The sequence below is a fragment of the Diabrotica undecimpunctata genome, chromosome 2, assembly GCF_040954645.1.
Source record: "Diabrotica undecimpunctata isolate CICGRU chromosome 2, icDiaUnde3, whole genome shotgun sequence".
Lineage (NCBI taxonomy): Eukaryota > Metazoa > Arthropoda > Insecta > Coleoptera > Chrysomelidae > Diabrotica > Diabrotica undecimpunctata.
Window position 1 is genome coordinate 44787139 of NC_092804.1, and position 22042 is coordinate 44809180.

At 34.4% G+C, this 22042-nt stretch overlaps 1 protein-coding gene across 1 annotated transcript in view; it reads right to left on the reverse strand.

Moving 5' to 3' along the window:
• Positions 1 to 22042, reverse strand: part of wg (Wnt family member 1 wingless) — a 114011-nt gene that overhangs the window by 60203 nt on the left and 31766 nt on the right. The gene's annotated exons all lie outside the window — the stretch shown is intronic.

Here is a 22042-nt window from a genome sequence, read left to right on the forward strand (position 1 = left end):
CCTAATAACAGGATTAATACCTGCATTTAAAAAGAGTGTTAAAACCCTAAAGATTTTCCCGATATCTTTGTGCGATCTAAGAATGTCTGAACAGCTCAGGATCTGCCCCTTGACCTCTACATCTTCATGATACCTCATTTAAGAATACTTTTATTTATATTCATATTTTAATTTAACTTTGAAACGAAAAATATGCATTTAAATTAAAAAAATGCAAATAAAAAAAGAGGTGAGTTAAGGGTAATTCTAAATCTTAGCGCTTATCACTTAACATTTCAGAACTTAGGTGTTACAGTATAAGGTATTTTTTTAAATGGTTTAAAATGGTTTAATATGATTGAAATGCATTGGTTTTATTTTTTGCATGAACTTCGGTGTATAGCTCTCCCAACGAATTCGACGCCCGTTTATTAGGTGAGCGGTTTACCCCTTAAACGATGCTTAGAAACGTTTATACCGACTATTTTTGTTTGTATTTCTACAGTATCAAACCTTTTAACTCGATTCTATATATTTTTTCGAGTTCAAATGTTTTTTTTTTAATTTTTAAAAGTGGGCCGAAAATTGTTATTAATAAATAACTCATAACAAAAAAAAAACAATTTCCCGAATCGCTTCGAATAAAATTTTTAATTGTATCTCATCGAAGTAAATACTTTTTTCTGTTTATAGGTTTTCGAAAAACGCTTGCTTTTCGACTTATTTGCAATTGTTTGTTGTAAAAATTCGTTAGTTAGCGATTTTTGAGATTTTTTTCTAAAAAACTATTAAATGAATTACAATTCTACAAAAATCTTTATAATCTTTAAACCTTCATGTATAAGAAAGAATATTTTGACAAGGATAAGTGATTTCTATCTTACTAAAAGCATAGTTTTAAATTTAAACAAAGTTTTTTTAAGTGCGCGCTGCTTGCCCCTTTTTTTTCTATTGCTTGAGTTACATCACATTTTCAGAATAGTTGGTAATTGCTTTTTAATATAGATAGACTGCTTTCTTTTCCGTCGTACCTCTGCCAGTCCTATCACTGTCTACTGTAGTTTGTTGATTGCGTCTTCTAATTCTTAATTAGTAATATAAACTACAAAAACCACAAAATGTAGATAACCCGATCATCAATAATACAACGATCGAAAGAGTAACAACATATAAATATTTAGGAGCGTGGATAACCGAAGATGGAGATCAAACAAAAGAAATCAGATCTAGAATAGAAATGGCAAGAAACACGTTCATAAAATTGAAGAACTTACTTTGCAACCGTAACCTTAATCTAGAGATCCGCACAAGAATGCTACGTTGTTACGTTTTTTCTACTTTACTATACGGCATGGAAGCGTGGACAATAAAACAGTCTGAAATCAAAAAATTAGGATCCTACCAAAAGGCTTCTTGAAAAATAAATCTACCATTGATCACATATCATCCATCAGACAAATATTAGAAAAAACGACGGAGTACGACATAGACTGCCATTACATCTTCGTAGACTTTAAGGCAGCGTACGATACTATTGACAGGCCCCAATTATATTCGGCGATGATCGAATTAGGAATACCAAAAGGATTGGTAAAATTAATTATAATGACCATGATGAAAGTCGAATGTAAAGTGCGCGTACAAGGGGATGTTTCAAAACCATTTAAAACCAACAGAGGACTGCGCCATCATGTGCCATCATGCACGCTGTTCAACCTAGCGTTAGAAAAAGTTATGAGAGATTCGGGAATAAACTTAAAAGGTACGATATATACCCGTAGTATACAAATAATGGCATACGCTGATGATATCGTCATAATTGGAAGAACCCAAAATGAAGCAGTGGAGGCTTTCACACGTATCAAAAATGCCACAGAAAACATCGGACTTCTGATTAACATCCAGAAAACTAAATATATGCCGGCCATATCAAGAATTCAACAAAATAACGTAGAGGTGCAACACGAAACGATAGAAATGGTAGAAGAATTCTGCTACTTAGGATCACTGGTAGACTACAAAAATAACACATCCAACAAGATAAAAAAAAAGAATATGCGTGGCTAACCGCTGTTATTTTGGCCTGGGCCCTCAACTAAGAGCAAGAAGTATGTCAATAGCAACAAAGTACAAACTTTATAAAACAATAATACGCCCAGTGCTCACATACGAATCGGAAACATGGGCAATGACGACCCGAGATGAAGAGTTACTGCGAGTCTTTGAAAGAAAAGTATCGAGGACCATATATTGCGGAGTAAACGAACAGGGTCTGTGGAGAAGGCGATATAACTTTGAACTCTATAGACTTTTTGGTGATGCAGATATTGTGAAGACCATCAAAATAAACCGCCTAAGGTGGGGGGGACCACGTTATGCGGATGGATGAGACTGATCCCACTAAAATAACTATGCTGAACAGGCCGGTCGGAAGAAGAAGAAGGGGGCGACCTAAACTCAGATATCTGGACGATGTACAGGAAGATCTGAGGGAGATTGGAGTGAGGGGCTGGAGAAGACAGACACTCGATAGGGAAAGATGGAAGAATGTTTTGAAGCAGGCCAAGTCTCACGAAGGGCTGTAGCGCCAACTGATGAAATCAAAAAATTAAAAACCTTTGAGATGTGGTGCTACAGGAGAATCCACAGAATATCGTGGACTGAAAAATAAACTAATGTAAAGGTGTTACAAAGAATGAAGAAAGAATGTGAAGTCATAAAAACTGTTATAATTAGAAAGATTCAATATCTGGGCCATATAATGAGGGGCGAGAAGTACGTATTACTTAGGTTAATTATGCAAGGAAAGAGAAACCTAGGACGAGGCAAAATATCCTGGCTAAGAAATTTGAGAGAGTGGTTCGGTTGCAACAGTTGCAGAATTAGAATTATTCAGAAGCGCGGGCAATAAAATTAAAATAGCGATGATGATTTCCAACCTCCGATAGGAGAAGGAACCTGAAGAAGAATATAAACTACACTAGTAAGATTCTAGTACTAGTTGAAGAAAACTATCAGAAAAACCGGCTAAGGCCACTAAGTAGACTTTATTTATTATTACATCGAAAGATGGGTTATCTTCGATTGGTTCATGGCGATCATACTTCTGAAGATGAGGAGGAACTACTGAAAATAAATTAGCAAAACTGCTATAAAGCGCAACAAGGACCTAAAAACGTCCATCGAGCAAGCATAAGCGACGCTGTTAAGATAAGGTCGTTTTGACGTTTTGGTAAAAGCAATTTCTCGACGTAAAAGAGGCAAACGATAAGACCTATTCGAACGCCATAGAGATAGATGTAGCGTATGTATGAAATATACTCTAGAAAGTTCTACAAGGTCAAAAGATCCTTTTATTTACAATCTAATACACAATTGGCACAACGGTTTTTTTCTGTGTCATTGAATATAATAATTCAGTTTAAATAATGATAAATATTATTTTACTGTCTGTTTTTGTACTGTACTGCCAATATTTGCATAAATTATATCAATAATTTCGTAGTTACGGCAAAGACTATTATTATGGTGTCTTTAAGTTTACATGAGCTAAAAAAATATGTATACTTACACATTTTAGAGCTGCCATAAATAAAGTGAAAATTACCATGTTGGTATCAAACCTTCGATAGAAGACGGAACTTTATTGTATGTGTATCCATCCCTTCTTTATTAATATTGTATTTTTATTTTCGTTTTTTTTTTCAACTCCGGACCTGCACAGATATGAGTTATCGCCGTATGATAATCTGCGCCCCCTGTGGCCCAAGCTGGGTAATTACGTCATCACTGGAATGCCTGCAGAGAGGGATTTGATGTATAGCATTTGGTCTTACGTGCGTCCGTGTATTGTTACCAACGCCGTTGTAGTATATCACTATAAGCTCGTCCTAATCGCGTATTAAAAATCTCTCAAGATCATTCATAACTTTCAATAATTATTTTTCTGTAATTGGGCTTTGTTTTAACCCAGAGATTTATGTTTTTCGAATAATTCTCTAATATATCACATGAGGATTTAATTGGGACGGTAGTTTTATTTATGGGAAATATAGATATCTCGATCTGCTATAATTTTTAATTAGATAGGGTCTGTAATGAAGCACAGAGATACCCGAGAGTTGACAGAAAGAATCTAATCTATTAAACGCCTAGCGATAAAAACCGTGACGAAACCCAAGCACCATAAATAGAAAAGCAAGAACTTATATTAATGATTATAATCATCTCCAGTTTATGCAAAAACTTTAATTATAAAAGAAATGAATGAAATTAACTTCAAAATCTACAAAAGGTCTTAATTTTGCAATGTATTTTGAAAAAAAATCCGGTTAATTCGTCACCTCAAGAAATCTTGAAGAAATCAACAAAACTTTATTAAAAATCATCAAATGTATTCGGTGGATTTGAGGTAGGTGGATAATTAGGTGAACAAAAAAAAGTATAAAAAAATCAAGATAATTTTTTTTTGAAATGTCTCTTATTGTATAGGAGTCCTTGGGATCATTCTCTTGTGAGCTAGGCTGCAAGTTAAACGGATAAAAAATTAAAAACAATTCAGCGGCTGATATAATAATAAGACATGGGCACTGAGCAAAAAAATAATAAAATAAGCAAATTTAGACTTTCTAATGAAATAATGGAAAATATTTAATAGTTTATTAAAAACAAATCACATTCCTAACACAGTAAGTAACAAGACAGTAACTAATCAGAGGTGGGATCGGAATATATAAAAGAAGTCAGTTACAAAAAAGGACAAAAGCACAAAACAAAGTATTTCTAAATACAATATACAATATATTGTATTTCTAAAGGCTATTGATAGTCTTTGGATACAAAAAACCAAAAAAGAGGAAGTTAATATTATTTTAGGTAACTTTAATGCGAAGATGAGGAAAGGAAGAGATGGAGAAGTAGTAGGCGAATATGGACTAGAAACACATATTGAGAGAAGAGACAGGCTTTTTCAGTTTTGCAAGGACAACGAATTAATTATCAAGAATACATGGTACAAACTACCAGTCCGAAGAATATACCTGGAAACCCCTAGAGATGACAATGAGAACAAAGTAAGTGACCAAATTGACTACATTATTGTATTAGTAAATTAAACAAATTTTGTTTTTTTTTACATTATTATAAACCAAAGATTCCATAACGCTGTAGTATCAACTAAAGCTTATCCAGGGGCACATATAGCAAGTGACCCCAACCTTGTTTTAGCAGACATGAAACTCAAACTAAACAAAATAAAACCAGCCTCCAAAACACCTACAAGAAATCTAAGAAGACAATCTCTGCCAACAGCTCAAAGGAGTCCAAATACACAAGGAAGTCCAGAAAGTAGAGAGAAAATGACTTAACGTTACAGAAATGCTATGGAGAGAGTTAGATAAGATCCTGAGGAACATCATACAACAAAGACTGAACCAGCCATACATTTCCTAAAAGCAAACATTGGATAACACAAGAAATAAAGTCATTGATATCGGAAAGAAGTAAATATAAGAATCAAAACAAACAAAAATACAAAAACGTTAATAAAACAATCAAACAAAAAACAAAGAAGGGAAGGAATTATGACTATCAGAAAAATGTGCAGAAATAGAAAGATTAGAAAAACAACATGACTGCTTTAACATAATATAGGAAAATTAAAGAAATAGCTGGCATATACAAAAAAGGAGATATTGGAAATATATTGGACAAAAACAACAAAATAATAATTAAGAGTGCAGAGAAAATAAATAGATGAGAAGAATATATAAAAGAGCTATTTGAAGACAACAAATAAATGGAGACTATAGAAACAAGAGGTAGAAATGGAGCTACAATTACCAAAGGGGAAATATGAGAAGGCACTAAAACGTATAACAAATGATAAAGCCATAGGACTGGGTGAAATACCAACAGAAATCTTAAAACTAGTAACAGAGAATCATACTGATATACTAGTAGAATTACTCAATGAAATTTACTCTTAACGAAAGAATGGCTAATATTCTAGTTGATTCCAATACTCAAAAAACTAAACGCAATGAAATGTACAGAATATAGAACGATTAACTGGATAAGCCATATTTTAAAAGTCTTCTTGCGAGTGGTACATGCAAGTGTCTATAAAAAACTAGACGAAAGAATAACAGGAAACCAACTGGAATTTAGAAAAGGGTTTGGCACTAGAAAGGCATTTTTACTATACAAACACTTATAGAGTAGTGTCGTATTTATACCGATATCAGAAAGCCATAATATATATGAGTAGACCAACAAAAATCTAAAGGGATACCTATAAGAAGAGAAGTGCGACAATAATGTGTACTGTACCCTCTACTTTGTCATATGTGCTCAGAAGTGTTTAAAGATGCAGTAGAAGACATCAATAAAGGCATAATAAGTAATGGAAAACTAGTGAATAATCTCAGTTATGCAGACAATACAATAGTCTTTGCGGACAACAGAGAAGAGCTCGAAATTCTTATTGATCACACTACGCAATACTGCGAGAGGTATGGAATGGTTCTGAACACACACAAAAAAAACAAAAATCATGATTTTCAGTAAGAACAAGATTAAAATCAAAACGATCTACGTGAAGGGAAAAGCATTAGAGAAAATACCCCGATACAATTACTTGGTATGTGAGCAAGATGAACAATGGGGCTGCAGCCTTGAAATAAAACGACGCATTGAGATAGCCAATAGCGCTTTCTATAAGATGTAAGCAGGTTTATACAATGAAAAACTGGGAATAAAAATTAGAACTACAGGATTGAGATGCTACGTACTCTCTGCCCTTTTTTATGGAGTTGAAACCTGGACAATTACGGAAGCAACTTGCCAGCTTTGAGATGTGGTGTTATTGAAGAATGTGAAAAATATCATGGACACAACACATCACAAACTCAGAAACATTAAGAAAAATGAAAAAAGACAAAGAAATACCATAGAACATGTCAATTTTGAACTGACAACCAATAACGAAAACAATGGTTATACATTTTTCAGAATTGGTACAAAAACCTTTGTTGAGAACGATTTTCGTAGCGGAAATCGATACGTCAAACAATAATTATTTAAAAAAATGTTATTATCATCACAATCATAATCAATAATTGTGGCTTAATTTCATAAAAAACATAATATTGAAAAATAATCACTGTAGAATTATTGGTGTAGTCTAAATGATAAAAACTACGTAGTAAGGCATAATAATAAGGACAATAGAACCAAAAAGCTATTAGCAAACCAACTCTTACATTCATCCAAACTATAATAATTGTACTTATCCCCAGGGTATACAAAATAAAGTCTTATATCAGAACGTCGATTACGTTCTTGCAAATTGGAGACTGATAAATCCCAAACGTATAAAAGGGAAGCTTCTTTAATCCTCGTTTTTTTCCTTTCAATTTATTTACACAGATATCTAATTAAGTATTTGTTTGACGTTCCCTTCTTTGTTGAGTTGGTAAGATACACAATGAAATAATTGAGTCCACTTCTATTTTACATGTCCACTGAAAGGTCGGTCTCAACAAAGACGAAGCATTGGCGTAGATCGTACGAGATAGAATGCAGAATGGGCTATAAGCTCATGAAATAAAATTTCACTAGTTGACAATGAGATAAAATGTTAGAATTTTTAAATTATTATAATTTTGGTGTTTGATCTCTTAAGGTGTGACTATGTGTTAAGTTAAAGTTATACGTCCAGAAGTAGATATAATAGTAGATACATAAGTATTGAGGTATTAAAAAAGTATCTTGGCAAATTGTGACACGCTTTTGATATAGTAGTCAAATATATGATCAATACAAAATGAGAGAAGAAGTCATATCTAGAGAGGCATTTGGGCATCAATATTAAACTTTGTAGATGCCTCATCCAACAGTGACTTATCCAAAACTAAATGAGTGTTAAAAATAATGTGCAAAGTGAAATAGTTTGCATTTGGAATAGAGAAGAGAAGAGCACAAAACAAAATAATATGACACAAATTATCAGGATATAAAAACGACAAAATGGAATGACCATGGCTTGTCTCTGATTTCGTGGATATTGTTCCGGCAGCTGCTGAATAATTCTAAATATATAAATATTCGTATAAAGTTTGCACATTCGTAAGAAACATTATAAAAAAAATTACAATACATTATAATAAAATAAGTGAAAAAAGCCGGATATTGCTAACGTGGAGCCATTCCATTGCCTCCTAGAGTTAGTTCGCGGAGTTCAGTGAAACTACCTTCAAATGGTGTGACTGAACATTCTTGAATGACATTCTTCAGTTTGGTTTGGCATTTTAGTATAAATAGACTAACGCCCGAACAACGCTCTAAACAATGCTCTGAACAACGCTTCCAAATTGTGCAAATTCATTATGAAAGTCATGTTTCTGTTCGAAATAGGTATCGCGCATTACGTCCATTTCATAGTCAAGATACTCGTCCATCAGAGCGATTAATTCGATAAAACGTTTCGATATGAAACGTTTTTGCACCAAGTTTACTCTAAATGATTATATGCATCCACAGAGATGTCGTACACTGCGTACAGAAGATTTTGTTGCTGTAGAGCGTAGCATAGAGGAAGATCAGTTTATTTGCCATCGTGCACAGCAGTTGGATATGTTTTTATCCACTTTGTAAAAGATTTTGCGAAAATATCTTGGTTTGCGTGCTTACAAAATCCAACTCTTACAAAAATTGTAGCTACACAATCACTTAGCAAGCCGTGGATTCGGTGAAGTTGTCCAAAAAGAGATTGCAGTTATCTAGATTTTCATAAGCGAATTTTTTAACGATCAAGCTTATTTTTGGTTGACTGGCTACGTCAACAAATAAATTTGCCATATTTGGAGTGAGATAACCTTTAAATGTATTATGAGACAACATTAGATCCAAAAAAACTGACTGTTTGGTGTGCTTTATGGGCTGGGGGAATCATTGGTCCGTACTTCTTCAAAAACGATGTTGGTCAGAATGTTACAGTCAATGGTGACCACTATAGAGCCATGATTACTGACTTTTTCAGTTCTCAATTCAACAACCATGATGCGCAAGAGCCGTGATTTTAACAAGACGATCACATAGACGACATGTCACATAGCTCGTGACAAAATTAATTTTTTAAAGAAAACGTTTAGTAACTGCATGGTTTCACGTTTCGGATTCGTCAATGTGCCTCCAAGATCGTGTGATTTAACACCGCTAGACTATTATCTGTGGAGATATGTAAAGTCGCTAGTCTACGCTGATAAGCCTGTAGCAATTGACCACTTGCAGGATACCGTTCGCCGCGTTATAGCCAATATATAGCCACAAATGTCATCGAAAATTGGACCTCCAAATAAGACTACGTCAGAGCCAACCGTGGCGGTCATATGCCAGCAATAATATTATAAATATAATACCAATTGAATTATCTTTCGAACAAAGTCACATTTCATGTCAGTTTAAAAAATTATCTTTGATTTTTTTCCATTTCAAAGTTCTGTACCTCTAAAAAACAATCTATTACATTACCGTTGGCGCAGACCTTTATTAACAAGGAGTTTATTTGATATTTTGTTACCAATTTTTATTCTTGAGGTTGACCATTTAGAAAGTTTTAAGGGCTTTTATTAGAGTGTGATTAATGTTTGTTTCCTATATTATATTTGTTCCACATATAGTGGAAAATAAATATCTACAATCCAGCTAAAACGAACCATTAACAAGTTTCAAAGAAACCAAATAATCTAGAATTAACACGCTTAGTTTTTCAGACGAGTTAATCACTTTTGAACGCCACTGGTGCAAAGGCTAACATCTGGACACACATGCATATCTTTTGTGTACTGGCCCTTTGACAAATGACAAATATATTAACAGGCCTAAAAAACACTCGAAGCTTATTATTAGCTTGTGTTAGGGCACTTCGGCATTCAAATTACATGGATGTGGGGAGGACACCCAATGCAGATTTGTAAAGGATGCTATTTTATTGTGCTACTACTTTATTTGCAAATGGTTGTTAGAGCATGTTGTACATTAGATGTCAACCGAAGATGAAAAGTTACTAAGGGTGTACGTAAATATATAGTGAAAGAAAATAATACCCCACTTATCATTAAGTTCTCAACCATATTTTTGCTTTAAGTATTTATAGATATTTTAATGTATTAAAAAACAAACTAGACTCTTAATTATATGTTCATTTATAGTATAACACAAGTTAATACTATAGTAACAAACGGTATATGTATATATAGATATATATATATATATATATATATATATATATATATATATACATATAAATATTATATACAAAATACTGCTGAGGCCGGTCCTGACATACGGGACGGAAACATGGACTCTAACGCAGAAGGATGAAAGACTTCTGGGAATATTCGAGCGTAAGATACTCTGAAAATATTTGGAGCTATAAACGATCAAGGGCCATGACACAAAAGATTTAATTTCGAATTATACCAACTCTTTAATGCACCAGATGTCGTAACGTTCATTAAAACATAGCGACTTAGATGGGCCGGACACATAATAAGAATGCCTGACAACATGATTGCTAAAAATCTAACGACAGGAACACCTATGGGAAGAAGAAGCAGAAGCCGACCGCGAATTACGTGAAGGTGTAGAGATCAGAAGAGAAACCGAACTAATCTTAGAGCAGGCCAGTATCCACAGAGGATTGTCGAACCAAAGATGATGATGATGATATATAGTTAATAATTGTTAGTAACGATGCGATGATAGCACTTGGTTATCGAGTAGATGCGTTTTCAGAATAAAAACACGTCAAGTGTGCGGGTGTGGGAGTACCTTAATGTTCATTTTGGAGAATGGATAGGCAGATGAGAAATCGTTGAGTGGCCTGCACGGTCATGTGATCTGATACCCTGTGATTTTTTCTGTGGGGCCTTCTAAAGGACCGCGTTTTTGCAAAAGGACCACGCACTCTTTTCGACCTCCGAACTGCAATTGAAAAATTTGAAAATTTTCACGAACAGCTTGACGTGCTTCTATTGTGCGAAACGTTGCTGTAAATGCATTGATCAAAATAGGCATCAATTTAAACACACACAGTAACCCTTTTTCGAATCCCGTTTGTATTTCTTTGAATAAATTCATTTTGTCGCTGCATTTTTTCTCTTAATTCAAATTTGTTGCCTGGTTTATGCCGACTCCTGTCTAAAGAAAATAAAGCACTACAAGAAGAACGATGCAACACTGTGTTACTTGTTTTATGTTTAAAGTAAATTTGCATCTAATAGCTTTTATATTATCTAACAATGATGTTTGTCTTTATTTAGCCTTTCGTTTGTATTGTCGTTAACGACTTAACTCTTTTATACCTTCTTATATACCTATTGTGACTTATTTTTCTTTTATGTATTACTTATAATTTTTCTGTTTATATTTTACTTATGTTTTACTTTTTGCAAATTTTAATTTATTCCTCTAATTTTAACTTTCTTCTTCTGGTTGGATATCATCATCGCTATCTTTGCTCTATCTACCGCTGCTGCTCTGAAGAGTTCTATTAAAATACATTTAAATTGTGTTTACTTTACTAAAATATTTTGACACTGCTTCTGATGGGGAATACAGTTCCGCTGTTTATAAAATCAGATTTCATTCACATTAAAAATAGCTTCTACATAGCCACGAAAAATCCGCTCACGCTTGAGCGGGAGTAAACACAAAAGGACCTGTACACTTAACACACAATATACTCAGAACTCTGAAAAAAACTAAATAGTGCTGACCATATACATATTTATCCTGTCTTCTCTACTGACAAGCATCGTGGTAAAAGTCATAGCTACACCTAAACGATACGATAAACATAAGTGATCGCGCTAATGACTCATATCATTTTTTATTTACAGGACTATACATAAGATGCTATTAAATAAAAATATATCCCGTGTTACGAAAAAATAGCACTAAAAAATCAAATCATGAATGTGTTGCTTGTGTGAGTTCATTTAACAATCACATATAGGTACCTTACTCCTATTTTATATGTTAACAGCTCTCTCCTCGAGAAACTTCCTCGTCAGACAGTTACAATATTAACCCAGGATCACCCACTATCAGCAATACAGGATAGTTTGAACCATGTATCACGAATCATTAACTAAAAAGTCTTGTACGGGCATGTAAGTAGTATTTTGTTTGTTACTAATTTATTACAATTCAATAGATTATCTCTTACCAATTTGTAGGTTTTTACTTTGTCTGCTTAATAAATTTTATGCATGTTAATAAACACAGACATGTAATATTGGCATAATTACTATAACCCTTTTTTTAATCTTTATCTTTATAAGACAGCACCCTAATATGGGCCTTTTATAATTTCAGCATTTAATTTACTTTGTACCGTTTGACCTGAAGATGCTTTGCAAAGTGTAGAAAGCGAAACAGGTCGTTTTGGTAGTAAAATTAAATTGATTGTAACTAAGTCTTATTTTATTTCTTTTACCTACACTAAAAAATCCTTAATCTATGTTGGAAGTACAAATAATGTCAAACCTGGTAAAAAATAACAGTAAACAATCCTGTATCCATATTGAGAGTAATGTCAAACCTGCTAATGCTAAAACTATTTAAAACCAAATCCTTGATGTAACGGAAATTTTGGTGAATAATTGCCGCAAAATAATATTGCGGAAAATGTTTTCACGACCATACGTTTTAATTTTACACAAATTTACTTGTTATGTTGTTATGATGTTGGAGAAAACTGAAGTAAGAAACATTTTTCATTTCAAATTCTGTCTATAAAAAACGTATTTTAACCTAAGCTGTTTTCACATCTGTTATCGGAAAGTAGCTGTGTAATGAGAGACGGGCTAAACTGTCACATTATTTATCAAACAATCGTAGATACTATCGTTCCCTACTAAATTCTGAAATCCGTCAATTCGCCTTAAAATCATCGGTAACGTCTTAAATATCAGCCTGGGAACATGTTATTCTAATTTTCTTAATGGCCTATTAATACCGATTCTAGTTGGTCGAGAGCGATCAATTTGTCAGCCACTAATTAAAATAATTTTCGGGACAGTAACGTAATCGAGGCGATTTAACATAAAAAAATGAGAAGAAATTAAATCAGAGGCGCACAAATAAGCTTGGGGGCTATGCCATGTTAAACCTACCAATTAGTACTTGTATAAATTATTTACTTAACAAAAACATTAATAGAATCTATATTATACTAGAAATCTAGTAGTCATAGTATATCCGGTGGATCGATAAGTAACCTCCTTCGCCTGGAGCGCTGCGATCTCAAAAAAATTAGTTTTAGTCATAAACTTTTTATGTATACATGTCAAATTTTAGAACGATGCAGCCATTAGTATATTTTCGACAGCTGCATGAAGTTGTGTTTGTAAAAATAAACCAGATGGAGCATAAATATTTTCGATCTAACATTAAACATTATTATTTGAGAAATATAACAACGAAGGAAACAAAAGAAAAGCTGGATAAATATTATAGGACTAATGCTCCTTCAGACTACACTGTAAAATTTTGGTTTCGTGAATTTTGAAGTGGCGATATATCTACATTTGATGAACTACATAGTTACTAGACGGCCCTCAGATTCATTTTCACTAGAAAAGGTAAAGAAAGTCTATGAAATGGTTTTAGATGATCGTAAAGTGAAGGAGTGAAAGTGCGTGTATTTTCAGAGGACCCAAATATTAGTAAAGAGTACACTAGTTATATTTTAAACGAAAGAATTATGCTGCCGATGTGTGACCCCTTTGTTCACCATTGACCAAAAGCTTGACATGACTCGTGTCACATTATATGATATGAGTCACATAATTCTCAGCAGTGTTTACGAAACGGAACCCATCAGACTTTTGGCGTCGATTGGCAACTGTTCATGGAACTTGCATACTACTACACCAGAAAAGATTGAACGCATGGCACGGGACTGAAACCGGCAAACGTGCTCCGAGGCGGTCAATAGTGGCTCGCTCAATGGGTAGGAAAGGTTATGATCACTGTATTATTTTGGTATTGCACACAATTTTAATTGACTAATTTAAAAAAGATAAAACTATTAATATCCAATATTATTGTGGATTATTGAGCAAATTGAGCAGAAACTCAGTGAAAACGAATGCAGAAGAAAAAGGTGTTGTTTCTACAAAACAATACACAGGCACATAAGAGCGTCATGAAAATGACAAAAATTGATGAGTTGGGCTTTGAATTGCTATTTAATCCAACTTATTTCCCTGATTTGGCCCCCTCTGATTATAATGTGTTCCCAAATCTGAAGAGATGACTCGTAAATAAAAAATTTAGCTCGAATAAAGTAAATTGATTAAAGTGATTAAACTAATACCTAATTTACAGTGTTTCTAGAATTGAATTATTGCATTAAGAAAGAGATGTTGTAAAGTTGCCGTAGAAAAGATGGCTAAAATATGGAAGAACTCTTAAATTTCGCGAACATTTAAAGTGAGGTTGATCAACTGCTTAATATTCTTAATACTGATATAGGGTAGACTGGGGCTAGTTGTGCCACTTTGGACAAAATAATTTTTAACATTTTTTTCGTAATTTTTAGGGCTGTTAGATTACTTTAATGAGGTACTATTTTTAATTGGGAATCATTATTTGGGAACATCAGCAATTTTTAAGCAATACCTTACAGTATGTAAATAGTTTTACAAAATGCACATATTGTCACAATTTGCCCCAATATGGGGTAAGTTGTGACGAACTTGGGGCAGGTTGTGACAGTAAATATTTTTAAATATAATAAACTTTAGTTGGAGAATAATAACAAAGTTTCCATAATAAATTTATTTTATAGTTAAGTATAGATACATAAATGTTTGATAAATGTTTATGTAAGAAACAAATGTGTAGAAAAACATCTAGTGAATTTAAAGTAAAATAAAAAACTTAATCGCTATCGTCAATTTGTGCTGATTCTACTTGTAGTTCTGAAGAGTGGCAGTTTATACAAACATAATAAAGATCATCTTTTGTGCACTTTACATGAGCCCACCTCTTGCATTCCATACATTGCACCCAGTCTTCTCCTAACCTAGACTTTTTATATGGTCCCATACAAACTAAGCAAAAGTAATCTTCTTCCTCTTCTTCTGAGCTGTCTTCTCTTTTTCTTGTTGCGGTCTCTTTCTTTGGCGCTGCTTTTTTCTTAGGCAACAGTTGTTTTGAGTCAAATAATTTTTTCTTTATTTTATCCTCTTTGCACTTTATTGTTTCCTTCCTCTTTAACTCTTCACTGCGAATCGTCTCCTTGACAGGTGTGCTAGTCAAAATTGCAGATGTTAAGCTCTTGCGTTTTTTATTTTTTCGAGGACCAGCTTTTGGCAGAGGTCTTATATCCATAGGGCTGACAGGCAGAACTTCGGCATGGAATGATCCTGGTAGGTTGGCCTGCGATGATCCTTGTTGATATGGTCCTGGTTGATAGGTATGGGAGGGTCCTGGCTGGTTAGCATAATATGACGACGGTTCAGGTTCATCGAGATGCTGAAACTCTTTAAGCTGCCCAGCACTGGCTTCCTCATTACCATCTACGATGTCAATAGGCCTATTCAAAGGTCGGTCGGTCACCGAAGAACACAGAAAGTCTTCTTCATTAAAAATGTTTCTATTGAATTCCCATATTCCTGTAGAACGAAATCCTGCCTGAACATTTGTTGGTGTTACAGCTTTAGGTAATGCTGTTTTCACTATACTTGGGATGTCATAAATTGAGACTGTGTTTCCAGGATGAGATTTCATCCATCCACACATGGCGTCGTTTAAAAACTTCTTAAATGGACCAAAAACGGAAACATCCAGTGGTTGAAGTCTATTTGTTGTATGGGGAGGGAACGATAAGAGAGTAATACCGTGCTCTGTACAATAGTCAAGGACTTCGATATATAGGTGAGCACTGTGGTTGTCTAACAGAACTAAAACCGGTGATTTCTTTGAGCACCTTACTTTTTTTACAAAATGCTTCATAAAAAACAAAAAGTCCGGGCCTGTTATCCAGCCACTTGGGTTAGCAGTACCACAACAACCTACTGGCCCATCACGTACAAAATGCTCCTTGTAAAACTTACGTGGAAAAACGAACATAGGAGGAACTGAGTTACCCTCTGCGTTAATAGCAAGAACCATAGTAACATTGGTCCCCCTCTCAGCTGAAGTGATACCACCAACTCTTTTCTCGCCTTTCTTCGCTATGATTTTTACTGGTTTTTGGACAGTCCCAGTCCCTGTCTCGTCTATATTCCAAATATCATTAGCTGTAAAATGGTTTTGACTTAATACTAATTCGAGGTTATCAAAAAAGAGTCCGACATTGTGCTTGTTGAAACTTGTACTCCGACTTAAGCTGGTAGCCTCAGGAACACGAATAGACACATTATTGTTACGTTGCATGAACTTTGTAAACCAATCATTACTGGCGTGTTTTGTTGCTACCCAATTCTCAGGCACAAGAACTTTGTTCGCTATAGCAAATTCAAAAGCTAAACTTTTCATTTCTTTTGGGCTAATACCATAAAATATTTTCGCTGCCTGAACAGCATATTCACAGAGCTCTTCTTCTTGTTGTTGTGAAAATATCATTCGAGGTCTTTTGTAACCCATTTCTACCACTCCATCTGGATTGGTTTGTTGTTTTTTTATATATCTAAGTAAGGACATCCGGTTAACGCCATATTTTTCAGCTGCTTGCCTTAAACTACACGATCCAGACTTAACATCTAACGAAGCCGACTCGTAACTGTTTATATTACTCCGACCACGTTCCGTTTTCCTTTTATAATTTCTCACCATTATCTGTAACAAACCCATAAACATGCATTAAAATTAGTAGGGGCATGTTGTGACACTGTCACAATCTGCCCCAAGCCTTTCGTCACAACTAGCCCCACCGTACGCCATTTTACATAAAGCCACTTGCACAGACCTTGACACGTCGTATAGAAACCAAACTGTGTCTTACTAGAGAGAAATAAACAAACTATCTACTACAACTAGAATAAGTTTCTTACCTTGTGGTTTGAAAGTGAAATAACAATTCAAAGACAACAGCAAAATTTTACTTCGTTACAACGAAATGACATATAATTTTATAAAGCGGCAGAAACGCATAGCATCACAACCAAACTACACAAACAGACTGAGGACATGCGGACGTGGAATTCTGGGTAACCGGGCGACGCTGCTACCTATGGTTAGTCTATAAAACTATTTGTCACAACATGCCCCTGTCACAACTAGCCCCGATCTACCCTACGGATGTGAATCTTGGACACTACGACAAGCGAAAAGAAGAAAGATAGACGCCACTAAAATGTTTTGTTGGAGAAGAATGTTATGAATTCCGTAGACCGTGCACAGAACAAATAATTCAATTTTAAATGAACTAAAGGTCAGCAAAGGGCTTTCCAGCAAAGTTTATCAAATAAAATGCTTTGGACGTGTTATGAGAGCAGATACAGAACATGTGAAAAGACTTATTATCCAAGAGTAGAATGCTGAAGATCACGAGGAAGATTCTCAGCAAGATTGATTGAACAAATTACAGAAACATGCAAAAGACCCATGTATGTTAAAAGAAATGACCAGAAAAAGAGATCTTTGGAGATGGAGAATACACAACATGGCACATGGCGATGACCACTACATTCCTTCTGGGGATCAGGTCTAAAGAGAGAGACAAGGATGCGTGTGTCCACTGTTATTTAACCTTAAAAGTCAAACTATCTTTAAGAAAGCATTGTCAAGGGAAAAATACAGTACAGAATAAATGGAAAATCAAGATTTTTGTTAAATATTATGTTGTTCTTCGCAGATAATACCATTATTTTAGCTGAGACTCTAAAATTACTACAACCCATAGTAAATCAGTGCAGTTTCCAACACGTACAGGAAATGGACGTGAAGAAAACAAAAATTAGGATTACTATAAAGCGACGTATACTAGGGAATGACGTATACTAGCCACCGGATGAAAACAAGTAGAAATGGTTAACAACTACAAATATCGGGAAACCTTGTAAACGAGAATAATATTTAAAGTAGAGACAAATATTTGTAACAATGATAAAGATATCGGGACCTTTCTGTGGAACTGCGAATAAGAGTCCTAAAGTATTTTGTATTCTCTACTTTGTTGTATGGAATGGAAAGCTAGAGACTAAAAGTTAAATATATAGAAAAGTTCAAAACATTTAAAATGTACTACAGGCAGATAATGAAAATACCGTGGATTCAACAAGTTACAAATGCCGAAGTGGCATTTATACAAGTCATATTAAAGTGAGAAAATTAAAATATTTAGGCCATATTACCTGAGGTTATAAGTACGAAGTACCTACCAAGACTTGTCATGAAAAGAAAGACCAAAGGTAATAGCAGCATAAGCCACAGAAGAATTTCCTGGCTGCAAAGAATTTTTACTTTATTGCTTAAAAATTCAGAGATTTTTGTGGATTCCTGCGAGCTCCGCCTATGGAATCAGGTATATGGGAATGTAAAAAGTAAAGTGATATTTCGGATAGCCTTTTATCGGGCGATCTTGAGAACTAAAGGAGCTATTTGTTATTTTACCTGATAGGAGATCTATAAGCTAAGACTATTAGTGGGAATTGATAGGTAATTTGAGTCCTTAATCAATGATTGCCGGTCGGCCGACCAGCACAGTCTGAGTGCCGGGGATGCCGTCGCTTGTCGATTGGTAGCTGTCGATTTCTATACAAAAGGACAGTGTCACTTTCAGTTGGCTGTCGGAAGATTAATCGGGCGAAAGAAGCGAGGTGGTAAATAAAATTTTTGACACTTTTACTCAAGCATTTTGTTCGGACCCAAATCCTTTTAGATTAGATCATATTTCTCTTCTATATGTATCGAAATAATACATTGCAATTTAGACTTATGACTTTTTGCGTAATAGATTAACAGTTTTATCTTCCCAAATACACAATATTCTTACATCTTAAATAGATACAGTAAAATTGTTGGAAGGTTTTAGTAATGTAGACTCTTATTCTCGTGCCGAATATCACGCTTAAACATTCGATAACCATAACGATGATATCTCCTTTAACTTGTAAATATATGAAAGATCTACCTATAATACCTACCAGAGTAACTATTTTAAGGTAGCTAATCTCTTTTCTTTACTTTTACCAAAGTAACCAAAGTAAGTACCAAAGTAAAAGACGCAGGAGAACATGCTGCCAAATTAAAATGGAGCTTCGCAGGACACAATGTCCGACTGAAGAATAAAAGATGAAACCAAGAAATACAACAATGGAGACTATGAGTAGGAAAGAGAAGCAGAGGAAGACAACGAATGAGATGGGCTGATGACATTTAGAAGATTGGAGGACACAACTGGAAGCAAGTGGCGCAAAATAGAAGGCACTGGATTGATTTGGGGGAGGCCCATGTCCAAAGTTGGATTACTTAAGGCTGAAGAAGAAGAGGAATCTTTTTTCTACTCCTTAAATAAATATCATGGCTGCTAGAGACTTTGGTGTTCAAAAATAAGTCCATTTTATCCAAAAATATAAATGGTTCCAAGCACCGTGTAAGTGCACCAACGACTCCTATCAGTATGTTTCTTTTTATTCTCCCTATGCTACAAATTAGCTCTTCCTGTCGGTGCACGTGAAAAATAAATAACATCAACTAACAAAGACAGACATGTTACATCACGCATCATATACAGCCCACCTATCGTGGGTGACGATAGGTCTATGACTCTGTGAATAGAAGAGAAATGTTCAAAGAAATGAAAGAGCTAGGAATACCAAATCAGTTGGTAAAAAACTAACTCTTAAAAGTTGAATGTAGAGTACGAATTCAGGGAGAACTGTCTGAACCTTTTAAAACAAATAATGGGCTGCGCCAGAGAGACACTCTCTTTTGTATACTGTACAATATGACTCTGGAAAAAGTAATTCGTATGTCACAAATCACAACCACTGGTTCAATATATAATAAATCATTGCAAATCCTGGCCTATGCTGATGATATCAATATTGTTGGGAAACGGAAAACGCTGTACGAGAGGCGTATGTAGCATTAAAAGAATCAGCTACAAAAAAGGGTTTAATAATAAACACCAACAAAACGAAGTGTATAAAAATAAGCACGCATCCACAAATCCTACGACCACTTGTTATAGAAAAAGACGTCATCGAAGCAGTGCACGAATATGTATGCCTTGGAGAGCTCCTAACACTGAAAATAATACTACCGCAGAGATAAACCGCGGAATTGCTATTTTGGGCTTAATCTCCTCCTTAAATCCCCAATTATATCGAGAAATACAAACATAAAGCTCTACAAAACAATAATACGCCCAGTCCTAATATATGGTTCGGAGACCTGGACTTAACAAGAATTATTGAAAACATGTTAGGATGTTTCGAAAGAAAAGTACTAAAAGGCGAATCTATGGAGCAGTTAATGACAATGGAGTGTGGAGAAGACAATACAACTTTACACTTTATAGAATATACCAGATAACTGATATCGTAAAACATGTCAAACTGACGTCTAAGGTGAATAGGACATGTAATGCGGATTGAACAAAATGACCCAGCTAGAAAAACTCTCCTTGATAGACCTATTGGTCTGAGAAGAAGAGAAAGACCCAGCACAAGGTTCCTTGATAACATCGATGAAGACATGAGAAATATGGGAATACGTGCTTGGCGTAGAAAGGCGATGGATAGCGACGACTGGAGAGAAATTCTTGAGGAGGCAGCCCACGCAGGGTTGTAAAGCCAGAATGATGATGATCTCGACCTATCGAGATATTTTGTGCATAGTCCTTTTGTGATTCATACAATGTGTGTTAAATAAATGCCTTGCCACTAAGTAAAGTCGGCTTCATTATCACTACGGAGACAAAGAACCCGTGACTCATGAACGAATCGGTGATTTACGTGATATTTATGACAAAGGAATTCATGAAAATGCAAAAATTTTGAAAACTGGACCCCATTTCTCAGTACAGAAATCGAAATTTTAAGTAAAATATGCTGAAAATAAATCTAAATCACAGTGTATCAGAAAGATTTGTCGGTAGCATTATAATATAACGGTTATTTACCTTAAATAGATAATATATAGATAGTAGTATAGAATAATTAGGGGGAATTATTAGAATATTGTTTCACAACTGTTAGTGTAGGTCGATATTATGTCATTGTTTATAATTAAGTTTAGTTAAGGCTCGTTACTAAATAAAAATCAATAAAATAATTAATAATACAATTAGTATTTCTTCCATCAGAGAAAAAACGAAATACCTTCAGCTCGATTACATATACAGGCAAGATATCAACAAAAATAGCCAAACACGTAAAAAAGAAAGGAATAACACCAACTTTTAGAACAAACAACTTAGGCAAATATACCAAGAGCCAACATAAAAAGCACTTACACAGTGGTGTATACAAACTTAAATATGGCGACTGTCCCAAAACTTACATCGGTCAAACTGGTAGAACTTTTCACAAACGTAGAACAGAACATAAAAGGGCTTTCAATAATAAAAAAAAACAGATTCTACAGATGCACTTCACCTTCTTGTTCATAATCATTCTTTTAACGACGAATTTCAAAGTTTTAAATTCAAAATAAAGGGCTTGAGCTATCTTTATTAGAATCTATGGAAATTAAACAATTAAAACATACAGACGTAATTCTGAATGACCAACTTGAGACAAAAAGTTCTCCCCTCCTCAACATATTTAGTTAAAGACTATAAACTATAAACACATACAAATATAGATCACTTGAGAAAGGAATCTGTCGAAACAGCTGTAGTGATAAGATATTATAATAAATTTTGTGAAAGTTTTGAAAACAAAGTTTTCAGTATTTTATTGTTATATAATATAATTTGGGACCTAATAATGAGGACCAAAAGGTACCTCATTCTGCGAGTATCACCAACCTATCTATTATTACAAAGTTAATAAAAATAATAAAAAACATTAAATGATATGAAAAAGATAGCAAGACA